We start from the raw sequence: 20144 nt of genomic DNA on the forward strand, positions 1-20144 counted from the left end.
TAGTCTAAGTTAGCCTGAATCAAATCGGGCTGCAATTTTAACCTAATCTTCGAACGGCTATATTTCCGATATTTCTTATGAGGTTAACAGGTTGGCTGATAAGTTCCCGTTCTAACACATAGATGGGGTAGCTAGTATTAAATGCATATTATTTTTATATAGTACCAAACTTCAAATGATTCGTGTCAAAATTTGACGTCTGTAAGTCAATTAGTTTGTGAGATAGAACGTCTTTTGTGAAGCAACTTTTGTTATTGTGAAAAAAGGGAATTTCGTGTTTTGATAAAATACTGTTTTCGGAGGGGAAAAAATACGGTGGAAGCAAAAACTTGGCTTGATAATGAGTTTCCGGACTCTGCCCCAGGGAAATCAACAATAATTGATTGGTATGCAAACTTCAAGCGTGGTGAAATGAGCACGGAAGACGGTGAACGCAGTGGACGCCCGAAAGAGGTGGTTAACGACGAAAACATAAAAAAAAAATACAAAATGATTTTGCATGACCGTAAAATGAAGTTGATCGAGATAGCAGAGGCCTTAAAGATATCAAAGGAACGTGTTGGTCATATCATTCATCAATATTTGGATATGCGGAAGCTCTGTGCAAAATGGGAGCCGCGCGAGCTCACATTTGACCAAAAACAACAACCTGTTGATGATTCTTGCGGTGTTTGCAGCTGTTAACTCGTAATACACCCGAGTTTTTCCGTCGATATGTGACAATGGATGAAACATGGCTCCATCACTACACTCCTGAGTCCAATCGACAGTCGGCTGAGTGGACAGCGACCGGTGAACCGTCTCCGAAGCGTGGAAAGACTCAAAAATCCGCTGGCAAAGTAATGACCTCTGTTTTTTGGGATGCGCATGGAATAATTTTTATCGATTATCTTGAGAAGGGAAAAACCAGTGACTATTATATGGCATTATTGGAGCGTTTGAAGGTCGAAATCACGGCAAAACGGCCCCATATGAAGAAGAAAAAAGTGTTGTTCCACCAAGACAACGCACCGTGCCACATGTCATTGAGAACGATGGCAAAAATTCATGAATTGGGCTTCGAATTGCTTCCCCACCCACCGTATTCTCCAGATCTCCCCCAGGTCCCCAGCGACTTTATCCTGTTCTCAGACCTCAAAAGGATGCTCGCAGGGAAAAAATTTGGCAGCAATGAAGAGGTGATCGCCGAAACTGAGGCCTATTTTGAGGCAAAACCGAAGGAGTACTACCAAAATGGTATCAAAAAATTGGAAGGTCGTTATAATCGTTGTATTGCTCTTGAAGGGAACTGTGTTGAATAATAAAAACGAATTTTGACAAAAAAAAAAATGTGTTTTTTTTTTTGTTAGACCGGGGACTTATCAGCCAACCTGTTAGGTTAGGTGTCCAAAGTTGTGTGCCAATAGTTGCTGTAGCTTCGAACTAACATATTTTCGATATTTGCTATAAGTTTCACTAACGATTGTGGGGTGTCAATAGTAGGTTAGGTTAGGTTAGGTGACAGCCCGATGTATCAGGCTCACTTAGACTATTCAGTCCATTGTGATACCACATTGGTGAACTTTTTTTTTATTTGTTATAAGTTTCACTAACCATTGTTGGGTGTCAATAGTAGCTTAGGTTAGGTGGCAGCCCGATGTATCAGGCTCACTTAGACTATTCTGTCCATTGTGATACCACATTGGTGAACTTCTCTCTTATCACTGACTGCTGCCCGATTCCATGTTAAGCTCAATGACAAGGGACTTCCTTTTTATAGCCGAGTACGAACGGCGTTCCGCATTGCAGTGAAACCCCTTAGAGAAACTTTGAAAGCCCTCAGAAATATCACCAGCATTACTGAGGTGGGATAATCCACCGCTGAAAAACTTTTTGGTGTTCGGTCGAAGCAGGAATCGAACCCACGACCTTGTGTATGCAAGGCGGGCATGCTAATCATTGCATCACGGTGGCTCCCGGTATCAATAGGAGCCCAACGATGGCTGCCAATGGTGGCTGTAGACACACTTTTTGTTCATATAAAATGTAGTTTACTTGCTACCTTCAATGATAGTGTGGCCCATTGTTGGGCGCCAATTTCAAAACATTCAAAGCATTTGCCAACAATTTATGAGATACCATCATTTCCGTTTGAATTTATATTTTTGTTAGCGTTTTGTTATGGTGATGGAGATAAAGTTATGACTTGCCCAACTTTGGGCGCCAGTATAGGTTTGCTGCCAAAATTAAAATACTGCACTTTTGAACAATATTTTAATTCTTATTTTTAAATCCATTTATCTTTTGTTAGCGTTTTGTTATGATAATACAGATAAAGTTATGACTTGCCCAACTTTGGGCGCCAGTATAGGTTTTCTGCCAAAATTAAAGTGCTTCCCTTTTGAACAATATTTTAATTCTTATTTTTAAATCCACATATCTTTTGTTAGCGTTTTGTTATGATAATGCAGATAAAGTTATGACTTGCCCAATTTTGGGCGCCAATATAGGGTGGTCTTCCAAAATTAAAATGCTGCACTTTTGAACAATATTTAAATTCTTATTAATCAAATCTCAGGTAAAACAAGAAATTCCTTTAGAATTTGCAAAAGCTAGCCGGTTACCACCAATAGCCAACGAACGATAAGACGTATATTTTATCTTGAGGAACAATAAAATTTCAAAAGAATGCCAAACGTAATATGTTTGCAAAAAAATGTTGTTTGGCCTGTTTCGAGGCAAATGCTAGCCATGGTGAGCGTTTAACACCAGCTAATGTTATTCAATGGGGAGATTAGCTACTCTGGCATATGTGAGGGCCTTAGCTGCATGGAACACTTGTTTCATTTTATAGCCTTTTAACAATTATTGATATTTTTCATTAGACCAAGTCAAAGGAATATCGTAGTTAATTTATTACAAAAAAATTATATATACCCATTGAACCATATCATGACAACGAAAAAAAAAAAACACAAACAAAATATTTCAAATATTTGCTGGGAAAACATTAGAAATAAATATTTGTCTGTCTGTCTTTTGCCATTTTGGTAAGAGAGTGTAAAAAATGAAATCTTTAAAAGTTTTGCCATATTTGTGTGAATTTTGTAATCGAAATGTTAATTATAGAAAATTGTCTAAGCATTCAACAAACTAACTACATATTTATTAATAATAAATTACAATAGGCTGTCTCTTTAACAAGATGATATATGGTACAGCTTTTGACAGTCGTAGTTGTAGGTTTTGGCTACATCAATTTGCTGGAGTGAATGAATTGACTTGTTAGACGAATAGTCAGTCCATCTATCCCCCCAACAGCAAACTAGTCTTTCCAAATATGAGAGTACAAACACAGTTCATTCATGGAATTTGTGAAGATCAATAAAGGCCTCCAACTTTGTCATTTTGTTTGTTTGGCGAAACTAATTATAAATATTATCTCCGCTGTTTTTTTTTTCTCTTCAAAACCATAAATCAATTAAATAATGAACTCACCCAGAAATCGTTAACACCATTTAATTACATGAATATCCCATAGTTAACAAGGTAAGGAGATGATAAATTTACACTTAGGATATATGAATATATATATGAGACTATATTATCTTCTATGAGACTATGTTAAAAAAAAAAAAAACAAGCATATACAGCCGTAAGTTCGGCCAGGCCGAAGCTTATGTACCCTCCACCATGGATTGCGTAGAAACTTCTACTGAAGACTGCCATCCACAATCGAATTACTTGGGTTGCGGTAACACTTGCCGATGGCAAGGTATCTTAAAACTGCCTAATACCGTAAAAAAGGCCGATTAAATACGTATATAATTAAGTTTGACACAATTTTCTATAGAAATATAATTTTGAAATAAAAAATTTCTTGAAAATAACATTTTGACAAATTTTTTTATAGAAATAAAATTTCGACAAAATTTTCAAAAGATATCAAATTTTGACAACATTCTCTATAGAATTAAAGTTTTGACAACATTTCATGTAGAAATAAAATTTTGCCAAAATTGTCTTTAGAAATAATAATAATAATCGGTTTATATGGGGGCTATATATAATTATGGACCGATATGGACCAATTTTTACATGGCTGTTAGAGATAATATACTAATACCATGTACCAAATTTCAGCCGGATCGGATGAAATTTGCTTCTCTTAGAGGATCCGCCGTGGTGCAATTGTTACCATGCCCGCCTTGCATACACAAGGTCGTGGGTTCGATTCCTGCTTCGACCGAACACCAAAAGTTTTTCAGCGGTGGATTATCCAACCTCAGTAATGCTGGTAACATTTCTGAGGGTTACAAAGCTTCTCTACGTGGTTTCACTGCTATGTGGAACGCCGTTCGGACTCGGCTATGAAAAGGAGGTCCCTTGTCATCGAGCTTAACATAGAATCGGGCAGCACTCAGTGATAAGAGAGAAGCTCACCAATGTGGTACCACAATGGACTGAATAGTCTAAGTGAGCCTGATACATCGGGCTGCCACCTAACCTAACCTAACCTAGAGGATCCGCAAACCAAATCTGGGGATCGGTTTATATGGGCGCTATATATAATTATGACCCGATATGGACCAATTTTTGCATGGTTGTTAGAGACCATATACTAACACCACGTACCAAATTTCAACCGGATCGGATGAATTTTGCTCCTCTAAGAGTCTCCGGAGTTCAAATCTGGGCATCGGTTTATATGGGGGCTATATAAAACTATGGACCGATATGGACCAATTCTGGCACGGTTCTTAGAGACCATATACTAACACCATGTTCCAAATTGCAACCGGGTCTGGTGAAATATGCTTCTCTTCGAGGCTCCGCAAGCCAAAACTGGGGATCGGTTTATATGGGGGCTATATATAATTATGAACCGATGTGGACCAAATTTTGCATGGATGTTAGAGACCCTATACTAACACCACGTTCCACCTTTGAACCGGCTCAGATGAATTTTGCTCCTCCAAGAGGCTCCGGAGGTCAAATCTGGAGAACGGTTTATATGGGGGCTATATATAATTATGGACCGATATAAACCAATTCTGGTACGGTTGTTAGAGATCATATACTAACACCATGTTCCAAATTTCAACCGGATTGGATGAAATTTGCTTCTCTTAGAGACTCCGCAAGCCAAATCTGGGGATCGGTTTATATGGGGGCTATATATAATTAAGAACCGATGTGGACCAATTTTTGCATGGATGTTAGAGACCATATACTAACACAACGTTCCATCTTTGAACCGGCTCAGATGAATTTTGCCCCTCCAAGAGGCTCCGGAGGTCAAATCTGGAGAACGGTTTATATGGGGGCGATATATAATTATGGACCGATATGAACCAATTCTGGTACGGTTGTTAGAGATCATATACTAACACCATGTTCCAAATATCAACCGGATTGGATGAAATTTGCTTCTCTTAGAGACTCCGCAAGCCAAATCTGGGGATCGGTTTATATGGGGGCTATATATAATTATGGACCGATGTGGACCAATTTTAGCATGGTTTTTAGAGACCATATACCAACACCATGTACCAAATTTCAGCTTGTTTCGTTTGGAAATTAGCGTGATTTCATCAGACGGATGGACAGACATGCTTAGATCGACTCAGAATTTCACCATGACCCAGAATATATATATATATATTTTATGGGGTCTTAGAGCAATATTTCGATGTGTTACAAACGAAATGACAAAGTTAATATTTTATACCCCCTATCCTATGGTGGAGGGTATAAAAATTATTTATGAAAAATCCAAAAGGTCGCCTCCGACTCGTTTTAATTTTTTCATCCTTGGGATAAATTGTCATATTTGTGCACGGTAGCAATATATATAGTGGATTTCTTAAAATCGGATGGCAAATGTATATGGAAACTAAACGAGCACTATTGCTGATCCCATCGTACAGGTCAAAGCTGTGAGTTGAATTGTTAGGGGTCCATCTTCTTATAACAGAGTCCTATAAGTGTATTACCCAATAGGTAAAGGTGCTTAGCGAATCGTTGAAACATTTCTAAAAGTTACCAGAGCTTTTTGGGACAAGGTAAAGGTAAACCTGTTGTGATACACTTAACCGCTTCACATGTCTAAAGTCATGTTTCCTGGCGATATCATCAGCTATGGATTTGTAGGAGAAGCTTCCTTTCTGTATCTAGCATGGAGTGAGTTCGATAACCCGACGCTAAATCTGGTTCTCCTTTCCCTATATTCAGTCAGTACCAGTTTCTGAGTCGTTCAAGCGTTGGACAACATTTTCACCACTAGGAATTTGTGGTAGACTGTTAGTTCTAGTTCAGTAAGTACGAGTATACGTTTATATCCTTCATTTCTTCTGAAGGTATCTTGTGGGGGCGTTAAGGTCTTCTGTTGTAAACAAGAGAGAGAAAGAGAGCCTTCTTGTTCTTTGTTCTGGTTGTTCTTCCAAAATTTAATACCCTATACTACTGAGTTTCAAATTCAAGCCATACTGACTTTTGGGTGGGAGCTTTGAGCTTTTCTGTTGTAAATAAAAAGATTGAATTACTCTGGTTTTTGGGCGCCACCGTGGTGCAATGGTTAGCATACCTACGAAAGAAACACCAAAAAAAATGTTTCGGCGGTGGATTATTACTTCACAGTAATGCTGGTTACATTTCAGAGTATTTCAAAGCTTCTCTAAGTTGATTCACTGCAATATGGAACGCCGTTCGGACTCGGCTATAAAAAAGAGGTTCCTTGTCATTGAGCTTAACATAGAATCGGGCAGCATCCCAGCAAAAAATGGACCACTATTTCAGCAGGATTGTAAGGGAGAGATGCATTACCAACTGCTTACAAAACAACCGAATCAGCGTGGATTTTTGTGGGCGTTGTCCCGATTTAGAGCATCTTCTACATAGCGCTGATATAATTGCCCATTTTAATAGAAATATTGCTCAGAAGTGATATAAAATCTTAAGTAAAGCATTATTGGCGTGAAAAAAAACAGCAATAGATTTCATGCATCTATACTGCATGAATTGGTTGCAATAACGTAAACGAATGATCATAAACTAGTTTGATTACTCGTTTACCGATTTATGCAGTGTGGATGTACTACCTACTTTATTGAATACCAAAAAGCGCAACTAACCTCTTACTGCTGAAGTATTTTTGCTGGGATTCAGCTATAAGTGAGAAGTTCACCACTGTGGTATCACAATGAACTGAATAGTCTAAGTGAGACTGAATTATTGGGGACTGCCACAATACCTACCTACTCTGATTGTTCTTCACAAATGTGATATACTGGTAATACTGAGTTCCCAACTATCCTCTCTGTACTCAAAAAAAGTCTACTTGGAACCAAAGATTTTGACCTTCCTTTAAGGATTTTGGTATTGATTCCGAGCCAAAGATACGGGTTCTTAAAAATAAGGAAATTTTTTTGCGACCTATCAGGCTTTAAATCTAGGACCTATAAAATTAAAATTAGAATACCGATCTCATTTATCGAATTTTCATTTTATTTTTCCGGTATATTAAAACAAATGTCGGTTTAAAAATCCAAATTATGACGGATACTTCGAAGTAAAAAATATTTTCTTATTTCCAAAGAAACTTTAAATCAAAGGTGGTAAATCCTCAAAATAAGTCTTAGCCTATATTTGAAGCGTTTTTAGCTTAAAAGTAAAGATTCAATATTTCAGTTAATTTAAGGATGATTTCTTTAAATCAAAAATGTGTTTCTTTACTTTAAGGAAAATTGCCTTAGTTTAAAGACGTGCAACTAAATTTAATGGAAAAAAAATTTGAAGCAAAGACTATAAATTTCGATTCTTTGAGATTAATTCTAAATCGGGCTTTTAAGGTCTCTAAATATGCAAACAAAAAGACTTTACTTCATATTTTTATCCGACGTTTCGTTGGTAATTTCCAACTTCTTTTGGGATGAATTTTATTGAAGTCTATTACCAACGAAACGTCGGATAAAAATACGAAGTAAAGTCTTTTTATTTGCATATTTAGAGACCTTAAAAGCCCGATTTAGAATTAATCTAAAAGAATCGAAACATAATAAACAATAAAGGTCGTATAAAAACCTACTATAAACTTTCGTTTTAATTAAAATTTCATATTTTTAAAGAAATTTGTCCTTAATAGTGTGTAAATTGCGCATCCTAAAATTGATATCACGTAAATATTTTTTTAGTGTGTGGAGGCTGTGAGCTCTTCTGTTGTAACCAAGGCGAACGAGTTGCTCTGGATGTTCTTCAAAAAATTTGATACCATGGGAATACTGAGTTCCCAATTTCGCAGCGTAATAACCTGGGAACAATGAGTTCTCAATATCGAGCCATACTGTCCTCTCTGTGGGGGCTTGAGCCCTTCTATTTCAAACAACGAGAGCGAGTTGCTCTGATTGTCCTTTAAAACTGTGATACCCTGAGAATACTGCATTTCTAATTCGATGTGGTAACACAATGGACTGAATAGTCTAAGTGAACCTGGAACTTAATCGGGCTGCCACTTTAACCTAACCTAATTCGATTCAGAGTTTCCTCCCTCCGAAGATTATTCGACAGTTGGTTTGGTTAATATCGTCATTTTTAGACGTGTTAAAATTTTATAGCAAATAATTCCTAAGATTCGGAGTGGTGGATCATATAATCAGTCTTGTCTATGTTTAGCCTCTTCTCATTTATAAGTTTATCTCTTCAAATGTTTGTTATTTATCTGTATTACAATATAATCCATGAAAATTAATTTATAATTCAGATTGAAGAACCACACATACACACACTCATATATATTTTGAAATTCTCATTAGTCAACCACATTTTCCAAAAACCAATTTAATCGATCATTTTATTCAATCTCTATGATTACTGGCTAATGGATAATGTTTAAAACATTTACTATATAATTTCATTAAATGAGTCTACATCAACTATGTACTGAAGAATGAAGTCAAATAGATACTAAGGATTGAATGCAATATATAGAATAAATTACAATATTTTGATTTGGTTGATTGAAATAATCAACATGATGATGATGTAGATGATGACGATGAGACTAACGACTGATGATATGCAATCAAAATCAAATTATATGGAACAATTTTTCCCAATATCACCTCTTCAATATCGAATCAAATGAATCATACCTTTTAGCAAATATTCATCATTATCTTCCCCACTCCCACCCCACCTTTGGCAATCATGGGATAAATTTGAAAAAATGTGTAATTTACGCATAATAAAATATTCACATCATATACACATCGTTGGTTTTCCTCATATGCGTTTTCCAAAAAGATACTTTTTTTGTTTGGTTTATAAACTCCTCTTGCCATGGCAAATCTCCATAGGTTTTTGCGTTTTGTTGCCATATTATAAATGAGGTGTTTTAGGTGTGAGTCATTAAATGGCAAAATGCAAAATTATCGATACAGTCACCGTCACAATCAAACGCCATCATCCACTATAACCATATGGGCTATAGACAACCCAACAATATAACCAAGTTTAGTGAATGCACATAAGCCAAACTGATGCGGGAAAAAACCCCATGAGTTTTTGGCTTTAATACTCGCAAATGTACTTTGGAAGTGTTTACTTTCAACGATTCTATATCGCAAACCATACACAACCATCCAACCAACTCAATATCATATTCAAATGTTCAGCAATTCTTTGGTATGATGTGATAGTAAATGGTGAATGCATAAGAGCCCAAGCATTTTTATGATGATGAGATAGATTTGTTCACAAGCTGATTTGTGGAGGCTGATGATTGCAATGGTGATTGCTAAGGATGATGATGCTGATGCTGACGATGACGAAGATATTCTGTTTTGGTTTAACAGTAATGTTGGTTTAACAAATTATCAAGTGGTTGATTGAATGGCGTTGGTGTCAACTTCCCATGATAGACTCTGTCATGCCATAGATGGATACTTATGAGCCTCTAGGCCACCTTCATGTTTCCAGAGATTTGTTATTTGTCTTTGGATATTCCGGAGTTGCAAATGAAATGAATTCATTTTGTTAAGTGATTACTTTTGTGACATGGTAGAAGGATTGAAAAGAGTTGAAAATTAAATATTAATTCTATATAAATTTCTAAATGATAATCTTCAATAGATGGGAAATTTCAATCTTTGGCGTGGGGGTGATAATCAGTAGTTTAGGGGAGATTAGGTAATTTAGACCCACTTATTTCATAAAAAAATTTGTCAAAACTTTATTTCTATAAAAAATTTTGTCAACATTTTATTTCTATAGAAAATTTTGTCTAAATTTTATTTCTATAGAAAATTTTGTAAAAATTTTATTTCTTTAGAAAATTTGGTCAAAATTTTATTTTTATAGAAAATTTTGTCAAAATTTTATTTCTATAGAAAATTTTGTCAAAATTTTATTTCTATAGAAAATTTTGTCAAAATTTTATTTCTATAGAAAATTTTGTCAAATTTTAATTTCTATAGAAAATTTTGTCAAAATTTTATTTCTATAGAAAATTTTGGCAAAATTTTATTTCCGTAGAAAATTTTATTTCTATAGAAAATTTTGTGAAAATTTTATTTCTATAGAAAATTTGTGAAAATTTTATTTCTATAGAAAATTATGTCAAAATTTTATTTCTATAGAAAATTTTGTCAAAATTTTATTTCTATAGAAAATTTTGTCAAAATTTTATTTCTATAGAAAATTTTGTCAAAATTTTATTTCTATAGAAAATTTTGCAAAATTTTATTTCTATAGAAAATTTTGTAAAAATTTTATTTCTATAGAAAATTTTGTCAAAATTTTATTTCTATAGAAAATTTTGCAAAATTTTATTTCTATAGAAAATTTTGTCAAAATTTTATTTCTATAGAAAATTTTGTCAACATTTCTTTTTCTTTTCCTCTGTTGGTTAAGCTACTATTGTAGTTTAGTCAATGTATGGTTTTAAGCTGAAATAAAAAAACAACAACAATGCTTAAAGAACAAAACCAACAATAACAAAACAAAACAAATGGAAAAAGAAGAGGAGGCACGCTCAAAATAAACCCAGCCATGTGAATTCAAATCGATGATTTGACAGTGGCATAGGAAAAGAGATATGTTTGTTTCGAGTTTATTTCGGCATAAGCCGGCTATCAATGTAAAACCTTTTTTCGGAGGGTTCAAGTGTGGTTTTTGTTGGGTTTAATAAACTGCCTGAATTTATTCTGATAATTGGTTGATAGTTTTGCTGCAAGTAGAGGGTGCTGATGAGGAATGTGGTAATTCCGAAACGTGCGTCCATCCAGCCATCTTGCAGTCTATAGGGCTTTGCCCAAATAAATTTGACAAACATTCTTTTCCTCTGTTGGTTAAGCTACTCTTGTAGTTTAGTCAATGTATGGTTTTAAGCTGAAATAAAAAAACAACAACAATGCTTAAAGAACAAAACCAACAATAACAAAACAAAACAAATGGAAAATTTTATTTCTATAGAAAATTTTGTCAAAATTTTATTGCTATAGAAAATTTTGTCAATATTTTTGTCAAAATTTTATTTCTATAGAAATATTTTTCAAAATTTTATTTCTATAGAAAATGTTGTCAATATTTTCTTTCATAGAAAATTTTGTCAAAATTTTATTTCTATAGAAAATTTTGTCAAAATTTTATTTCTATAGAAAATTTTGTCAAAATTGTATTTCTATGGAAAATTTTGTCAAAATTTTATTTCTATAGAAAATTTTGTGAAAATTTTATTTCTATACAAAATTTTATTTCTATAGAAAATTTTGTGAACATTTTATTTCTATAGAAAATTTTGTGAAAAGTTTATTTCTACAAAAAAATTTGTGAAAATTTTATTTCTATAGAAAAATTTGTTAAAATTTTATTTCTATAGAAAAATTTATCAAAATTTTATTTGTATAGAAAATTTTGTCAAAATTTTATTTCTATAGAAAATTTTGTCAAGATTTTATTTCTATAGAAAATTTTGTTAAAATTTTATTTCTATAGAAAATTTTGTCAAAATTTTATTTCTATAAAAAATTTTGTCAAGATTTTGTTTCTATGGAAAATTTTGTCAAAATTTTATTTCTATAGAAAATTTTGTGAAAATTTTATTTCTATACAAAATTTTATTTCTATAGAAAATTTTGTGAACATTTTATTTCTATAGAAAATTTTGTGAAAAGTTTATTTCTATAAAAAAATTTGTGAAAATTTTATTTCTATAGAAAAATTTGTTAAAATTTTATTTCTATAGAAAAATTTATCAAAATTTTATTTGTATAGAAAATTTTGTCAAAATTTTATTTCTATAGAAAATTTTGTCAAGATTTTATTTCTATAGAAAATTTTGTCAAAATTTTATTTCTATAGAAAATTTTGTCAAAATTTTATTTCTATAGAAAATTTTGTCAAAATTTTATTTCTATAGAAAATTATGTCAAAATTTTATGTCTATAGAAAATTTTGTGGCGACCGTGATTAAAATACAACGGTAGTCTTTGTTCTGCCCGATTCCATGTTTAGTTTAATGCCAACTAATCTTACTTTTACAGCCGCGTCCAAACTTCGTTTCCCATTACCGTTAAATCCGAGCTTCCGAGAGATTTCACTTTATCCACTTCCCTTTAATTCCTTTTTATAAATTCTTTATTCCCTTAATATGTAGTCTTCCCATTTTGGAGGGAAAACCACTGTGCAGGGTCTGTTTAACACAGGTCATCGCATGATGAACTTTTCATATTAAGAATCGTACTTTCATGTCATTGCCTATTCATTCTTCATAAACTTTCCACATTTTATTAAGGAAGTTGAAGTTTGTATTTCTTTTTCTCAACAAAAAAAAAAAAAAAAAAAAAAAAAACTTTGCACCAAAAGGAGAAAAAAATTACAAGTTTTTTTTTTCATTCTTTTTGTTTTGTATAATTTTTCTTATCGCATAGTCTTTATCTTTTGTCTTATGGTAAATATTTAAACTTCACTAATTAGTGAAGAAGAAAAAAAAGACAACAACAACAAAATAAAAAGAAAAAACGCAGAGACAGAACAAGACGGACGGACGGACGGACGGACATCCAGAGACATTTGATGATAACGGAACGCAGCAATATGGCAACTTGGGAGAGAAGCTTATAACGGAATAAATATTCATTCATTCATAAAGAGAAACAAGGGAAATATAAGTTTACATTTAGTTGGATTTATTGTTTCTTTTTTGTAAACTTTACATTCAAAATGAAATAATAAAATAAAATGAACATAAAATAAAATCGCCCGATATGGTTCTCGCCCATATCGGGCGATTTTAACATTTTAGTGACAAACATGTTACATGGCCACCACCCAAAAATAACATTTTGCTTTTAAAATATGTTTGAGGTGATCATATTCCTTCTCTGGGTGTAGGACTATTTGCCCCTTTAAATTATTAAACTTTTTTCGGCAAATCTTGATAATCTGAATTCATTGCGTATGGTGTTATACGGTTCGTTCCGAACGTAGTGACCACCGTCCTTATTTGTTTATCGTATTATAGCAGTTGACTTACTTGAAGCCTGTTCATTGTTGCAGAAGTTTTAATTGAAATGTCACATCATAGTCATTGAGATTTTATCACTCAATAAAATAGCAGACGAGCAAACATTCCATGACATAAAGAATTCAAAATATTTTGCATAGATTATGATCTGGTGTTAATTTGATGTGAAATTAAAGCACATAAAAGTGGAGTGGATCAGACAAAAGAACACCGGATGCACAAAATTATGTGACACAATTATATTGTGCAGATTTATTACAGTAGATAATGGATATTGCAAAAAAATTATTGCAAATAATTGCTTTAACAGTTATAATTAAAATCTATCAGGGAATTTCATTGTCATAAACACGTTATAAATAATTATGTACGAACTGTGACATAGTGATGTTAAAAAAATATCGCAGGGATAATTTTAATTTCTGAATGGCTAAATGATTGAATTTAATTCAATAAATGATTAGCTATAATCCAATATTGCTGACTTCTGGACACTGTGGCCTGACATTTTTATACCCTGCGCCACACTGTGGAACAGGGTATTATAAGTTAGTGCATATGTTTGTAACACCCAGAAAGAGACGAGATAGACACATGGTGTCTTTGGCAATAATGCTCAGGGTGGGTCCCTGAGTCGATATAACCATGTCCGTCTGTCCGTCCGTCCGTCTGTCTGTGAACACATTTTTGTGATCAAAGTCTAGGTCGCAATTTAAGTCCAATCGCCTTTAAATTTGGCACATGTTCCTAATTTGGGTCAGAATAGAACCCTATTGATTTTGGAAGAAATCGGTTCAGATTTAGATATAGCTCCCATATATATCTTTCACCCGATATGCACTAATATGGACCCAGCAGCCAGAGTTTTATACCGATTTGCTTGAAATTTTGTACAAACATAACACTTAGTCGTATAGTCAAGTGTGCAAAATTTGATTGAAATCGGTTCAGATTTAGATATAGCTCCCATATATATCTTTCGCCCGATATGGACTAATATGGTCCTAAAAGCCAGAGTTTTGGCCCAATTTGGTTGAAATTTTGCACAGGGAGTAGATTTAGCATTGTAGCTATGCGTGCCAAATTTGATTGAAATCGGTTCAGATTTAGATATAGCTCCCATATATATCTTTCGCCCGATATGCATTTAAAGGGTGATACGGTCAAAATTTGGTCAAGGGAAAACGCGTGTAAATCGGTGAAATCGTTTATTTAAAAAATCAAATTAGATTTCTTTTACAAGTTCAATTAGTATAAAATTCAGGAAAAATATTCAGTTAGGCTTTCGCTTTTCCAAATCCGAATGGCCAGGCCTCTCGCTTGACACCTGCCATCAGATTTTGTACAGCCACCTTGTCCACCTTCTTCGCCGCAGAAAGCCAGTTTGCCTTGAACTGCTGCTCGTCCTTAGCAGTTTTTTGTGGTCTTCTTTAGGTTCCGCTTGACAATAGCCCAGTATTTCTCAATTGGACGGAGCTCTGGCGTGTTGGGAGGGTTCTTGTCCTTGGGAACCACCTGCACGTTTTTGGCGGCGTACCACTCTATGGCCTTTTTACCGTAATGGCAAGATGCCAAATCCGGCCAAAACAGTACGGAACAACCGTGTTTCTTCAGGAAAGGCAGCAGACGTTTATTCAAACACTCTTTCACGTAAATTTCTTGGTTGACAGTCCCGGAAGCTATGAAAATGCTGCTTTTCAAGCCACAGGTACAGATGACTTGCCAAACCAGATATTTCTTTGACAGTTTTATGTGCTTGAAAATATCTGCTACCTTTCCCCTTTCTTTTTGCCGTATAAAACTCCTGTCCCGGAAGCTGCTTGTAGTCGGTTTTGACGTAGGTTTCGTCGTCCATTACCACGCAGACAAACTTCGCCAGCATCGTCGTGTACAGCCTCCGGGATCGCGTTTTGGCCGTCGTATTTTGTTTATCATCGCGATTTGGAGTCACTACCTTCTTGTAAGTCGATAGTCCGGCTCGATGCACGGTTGTAGACGATACACCCAGCTTATTTGCGGCATCTCGGAGAGAGAGGTTAGGGTTTCGCTTGAAACTACCGGCAACTCTCTTTGTCGTCTCAGCGGCTTCAGGTTTTCGATTTCCCCCCGATCCAGACTTCCTGGCTGTCGACAAACGTTCCCCAAACACTTTAATTACATTTGTAACGGTTGATTTGGCAACTTTTAGCGATTTTGCCAGCTTTGCGTGCGATTAGCTCGGATTTTCGCGATGCGCGAGCAAAATTTTAATACGCTGCTCTTCTTGCTTGGACGGCATTTTGACAACTGAAGAGTGAATTCAAAAATCAAAATAAGAGCAACATTCTACATACACACACACACACATTCAAAATGAGGGGTGTTCAGTTTTTTTAAATGCAAAATTGAAAGAAATACGTCAAGTTTATATTGACCAAATTTTGACCGTATCACCCTTTATGTTGTGATATTTTCTTTTTTCTGTTTTTGTTTTTTGTCTTTTTGTTGAATGTATTAAGTTCCAGATTTTTTTAAAATAATTTTTAATAAATTTGTTACAAAAACTTCAATAATGTTCCTAATAATCTAAAAATATTTTCTGTTTGCTTTCCATTTCAATTTCTAGAAGAAGGTTGTTGTTTACCCATCCCAATGTCATAATTCAACCAATGAAATCATCATCCATGGCAATATCTCGCCATCGTCATCACGTCCTATATAGAATTTTTTTCAATAGTGCTTTTTCTCATACCTCTGAGAAATTCCAAAAATGTTTAATTTATAAATCCTCACGCCCTTAGTGAGCTATAAATTTAAAGCTTAATTAAGAAGCGGTCAACAAACAGAGAGATAGCGAAACATTGATTGCTATTGTTGGAATGCTTCAATGGGACATTCACTGCCTGCTATTGATTGACACTGTGTTGCTTTTCAATAAATATTTTGATCAAATATTGATATATTATATTATTCGTATTAACTGTATTTAAGCTTCCGGGGGGCTGAATATGCAGACGATCATGAAGACATGTATTGTCTTCAATAAAAATGTAGCTAAAATTTTCAGGGAGTTGTCAGCGGTGTTTCTATTAATATTGACATATGGAATGTCTGTATTGTTGTTGCTCTAATCAAGCCAATAATTTTTAGAAGCTAAAGAAAAATAATAATAAATCTATGCAATGTTCAACAAAATTCCCAAAACATAAAATTTCGGTTTACTGGGAGTTCTTGTGTGCATAATTTTAAATATCTTTCTGGGCGAAGCTTCGAACGTGACAAAAATTTAATTACCTGTGAACGTTGAAACTTGTGTTGCCCCCCTTTTTTCATTGAATTTCTGTTTCTCCACATTCTTTGTTATCAATATAAGGAAATTTATTTTGTTGTTGTTGTTGTGGATGGTATTTATTTGCTTATATGAAACAAACATAAATTAAATTTGTTATAAACACTATCATTTGCCAGAGTTAATACCATGGCAGGCATAAAATTACCAAATAGGGATGCCACGATGGATATGCCCCACAAAAAAAATGTTTGGGGGATTTGTGAAATTCAACTTATCTTAACCCTGGAATCTACACCCTGAAAAAAAATCGCTTCTGCAACATATACCCCAAATACATTTTGCTTCAAGCATATATATTTTCAGAATTGATCCAAATAAAATATTGTTTATATTGTTCAAACATACTATGTTTCACCTTAGGGCATTGAGCACTGGTAGTAAAAAATTTTAATGAAATTTTCTTTGTGTGGATATATTTTTAAGGCGTCAATTGGTTACTTCCATTATTTTACTTGCAGCCTCTCTTTCTAAACACATATATGTTTATGGGCTATTTCCAAATTAAAATATATTTGCATCTAAGCATATTATATTTACAAACATTTGATGTCCCAAATATAATATGTTCTAACATATTAACATATATGTCCCAAACATGTTATGCTAGTTTATGAATATTATATGCTTGCACTTAAAAATATTGTGTTAAAAAAAATTGAGTTCCAAACATATAATTTTTACATCTACATATATGAAAAACAGTCTTTTTCGTCCGTGTGTAATATCGTTTCATAGAAAGAGAGTCTAGTTTGTAACGTTAGTAATGTGGAAAAGTGGACAATTTAAAAATATTTAGAATTATTGAAGATTATAAATATGATATTATTAAAAATTCTTTAATATTTTTAACGGGGAAATATATATAAGAATTAAATATCTCCAAAGCTATAAACTAATATGGCGCCCAAAATAGTTTAAATTTGTGATAAACACTATCATTTGCCATGGCAGACATAACATTACCAAATAGTGATGCCACGAGTGATATCCCCACGAAAAAAATGTGAGGTAGTAGTGAAATCCAATTTATCATAATACAGGAGTCAAATACTAGCAGTTGATCGAACAAGAGTTTAGTTTGAAACGTGTGAAAAAGTGTGCAAACATTGGCGCCCAACGTCACATAATTTAATGAAATAGTGATAATAAACTTTTTTCTAATTTAAAAATATTTAGATATATTTATTAAAAATTCTTTAAAATGTTTAACGGGGAAAAATGTATAAGGCTTAAATATCTCCAAAACTATAAACTAATATGGAGCCCAACATAATTTAAATTTGTTATAAACACTATCATTTGCCATGGCAGGCATAACATTACCAAATATGAATGCCACGAAATCCAATTTATCATAATCAGGAGTAATACCATTTGATGGATAAGAGCTTAGGTTGTAACATTAATAATTTGGAAAAGTGGGAAAGCATTGGCGCCCAACGTAAAACAATTTAATGAATAATTAAAAAAAAACATCTAGAATTATTGAAGATTATAAATATGATATTATTGAAAATTCTTTAAAATGTTTAACAAGGAGAAATGTATAAAAATTAAATATTTCCAAAGCTATAAATTAATATGGCGCCCAACATAATATAATTATAAGAGGTCGTTACATCATTTTTAACTATTCTTAAGGGAGATATCAAAAGGAGGTCGTATTTGTTTCAAATTGAGTAAAAAAGTAAATCTATACAAAATTTGCAATTGATTACTTATAGTGAAAAATTATCAATGATACAGATAAACAAATTTACGTAGAGGGTATAATAATTAAAAAAAATCTATTCTTTTTGCTCTATTTTTGTTGTTGTTTTATTTGAAACATTTGGGAGGAGAAAAACAAAATAAAACGCCTCAAAAATTGGGGAAATATTAAAAATCTTAAATACTACCCATGGTTAAAGTAGCAGCTCGATCAAGTTTCATGCTCACCTAGACTATACAGTCTACTAAATATTACCTATGAATATTCCCCTATATCAAACGTTTTTACTTCATTTCCGATTGGCATTCCTACTAACCAAACATCGTTTCATTCTATGAATTCCCTAAAAGGGCGATTAAATACATGAACGGACTGTTAGGCATTTCAACTTTACGCTGATGAGTACCCTCCCCATATGAGCATTTTAAATTGTTGCTTTCTTGGGATCATCATCAATTGGTCGTTTTTGGAATCATTTAAATTGTTGTCTCAATAACCACCAGAAAATACCAACAATTTAATTTAAAGTATATTGAACTTTGTATAATGATTGGTGTTATTATCCATGTACTTCTATTGTATGCCTTTAAAAGGCTTAAGGTTAGAGGAAATTGTGTCTGGGATTTTGTTTTGGGAAGTGTTTAATAATTATTGGGTGATTGTCTGCTTAATTATGTTTTGTTGAGGAAGTCTAACATGGAACCTTGAGAGGTTTTCTTGGGGGAAAAACCCAAAAGGAAGAAGATAGAAATAATGGAAAAAGAAGTATATGACTTCAAAAACAATAATGTAGAAGAAAGTGGGAAAATAGTGGCGCCCAACGTAACATAATTTAATGAAATTGCGATAATATAGTTTTTAATAAAAAAAAATAATTAGAATTCGTGAAGAATATAGATAAATATGAAAATAATTTTGTACGGCTTAAATACTTTCAAAGCTACACAGTAACATGGCGCCCAACGTAATATAATCATAAGAAACCATCATCATTATTGCTAGGACTGTTATATTTTCTTATAATTTAAAATTTGAGCCACTCAGTTCTTTTCCATCCACAAGCTCAAAATAAAAAAATGTATTGGCGCCCAACGTAAAATAATTTAATGAAATAGAGATATTGTATATTTGAATAATTTTTTCCTCAATTTAATGAAGTGAACTAAAAATAAGAAAACAGTTGTATACAAATAAAGGGCACAATCTTCCTAAAAAAATAAAATAGTTCATATTTTTCTGAAATTGGAAAATTTTGCTTAAATTAATTTTATAAGTCTTTCCAATGAGTAAACGTTTAGGTTAGGCTAAAATGGCAGCCCGATTAAGATTCAGGCTCACTTAGACTATTCAGTCCATTGTGATACTCCAATGAGTAAATTTTATTAAATTTGTTCCTGCCATGAGTTTCGTACAGCTCTAAAGACATTTTAACAATTTTTAATTCAAATTTTTTTTAACATATGCAATTTTCTTCAACAACAGAAAAAGTTAATTAATTTTATTAAATTTTCTTCAATTTGGCAAAGAGTATTAATTTGTAAATGTTGCAATTATTGTGAATTTTCTAAAATAAACCTACATTTTCTTTCATGGTGGGTTCA

General features: G+C 33.2%; 1 protein-coding gene across 6 annotated transcripts in view; it reads right to left on the reverse strand.

The window, feature by feature from the left end:
• Positions 1–20144, reverse strand: part of LOC142223386 (uncharacterized) — a 256164-nt gene that overhangs the window by 80554 nt on the left and 155466 nt on the right. The gene's annotated exons all lie outside the window — the stretch shown is intronic.

The sequence above is a fragment of the Haematobia irritans genome, chromosome 2 (genome assembly GCF_050003625.1).
Source record: "Haematobia irritans isolate KBUSLIRL chromosome 2, ASM5000362v1, whole genome shotgun sequence".
Lineage (NCBI taxonomy): Eukaryota > Metazoa > Arthropoda > Insecta > Diptera > Muscidae > Haematobia > Haematobia irritans.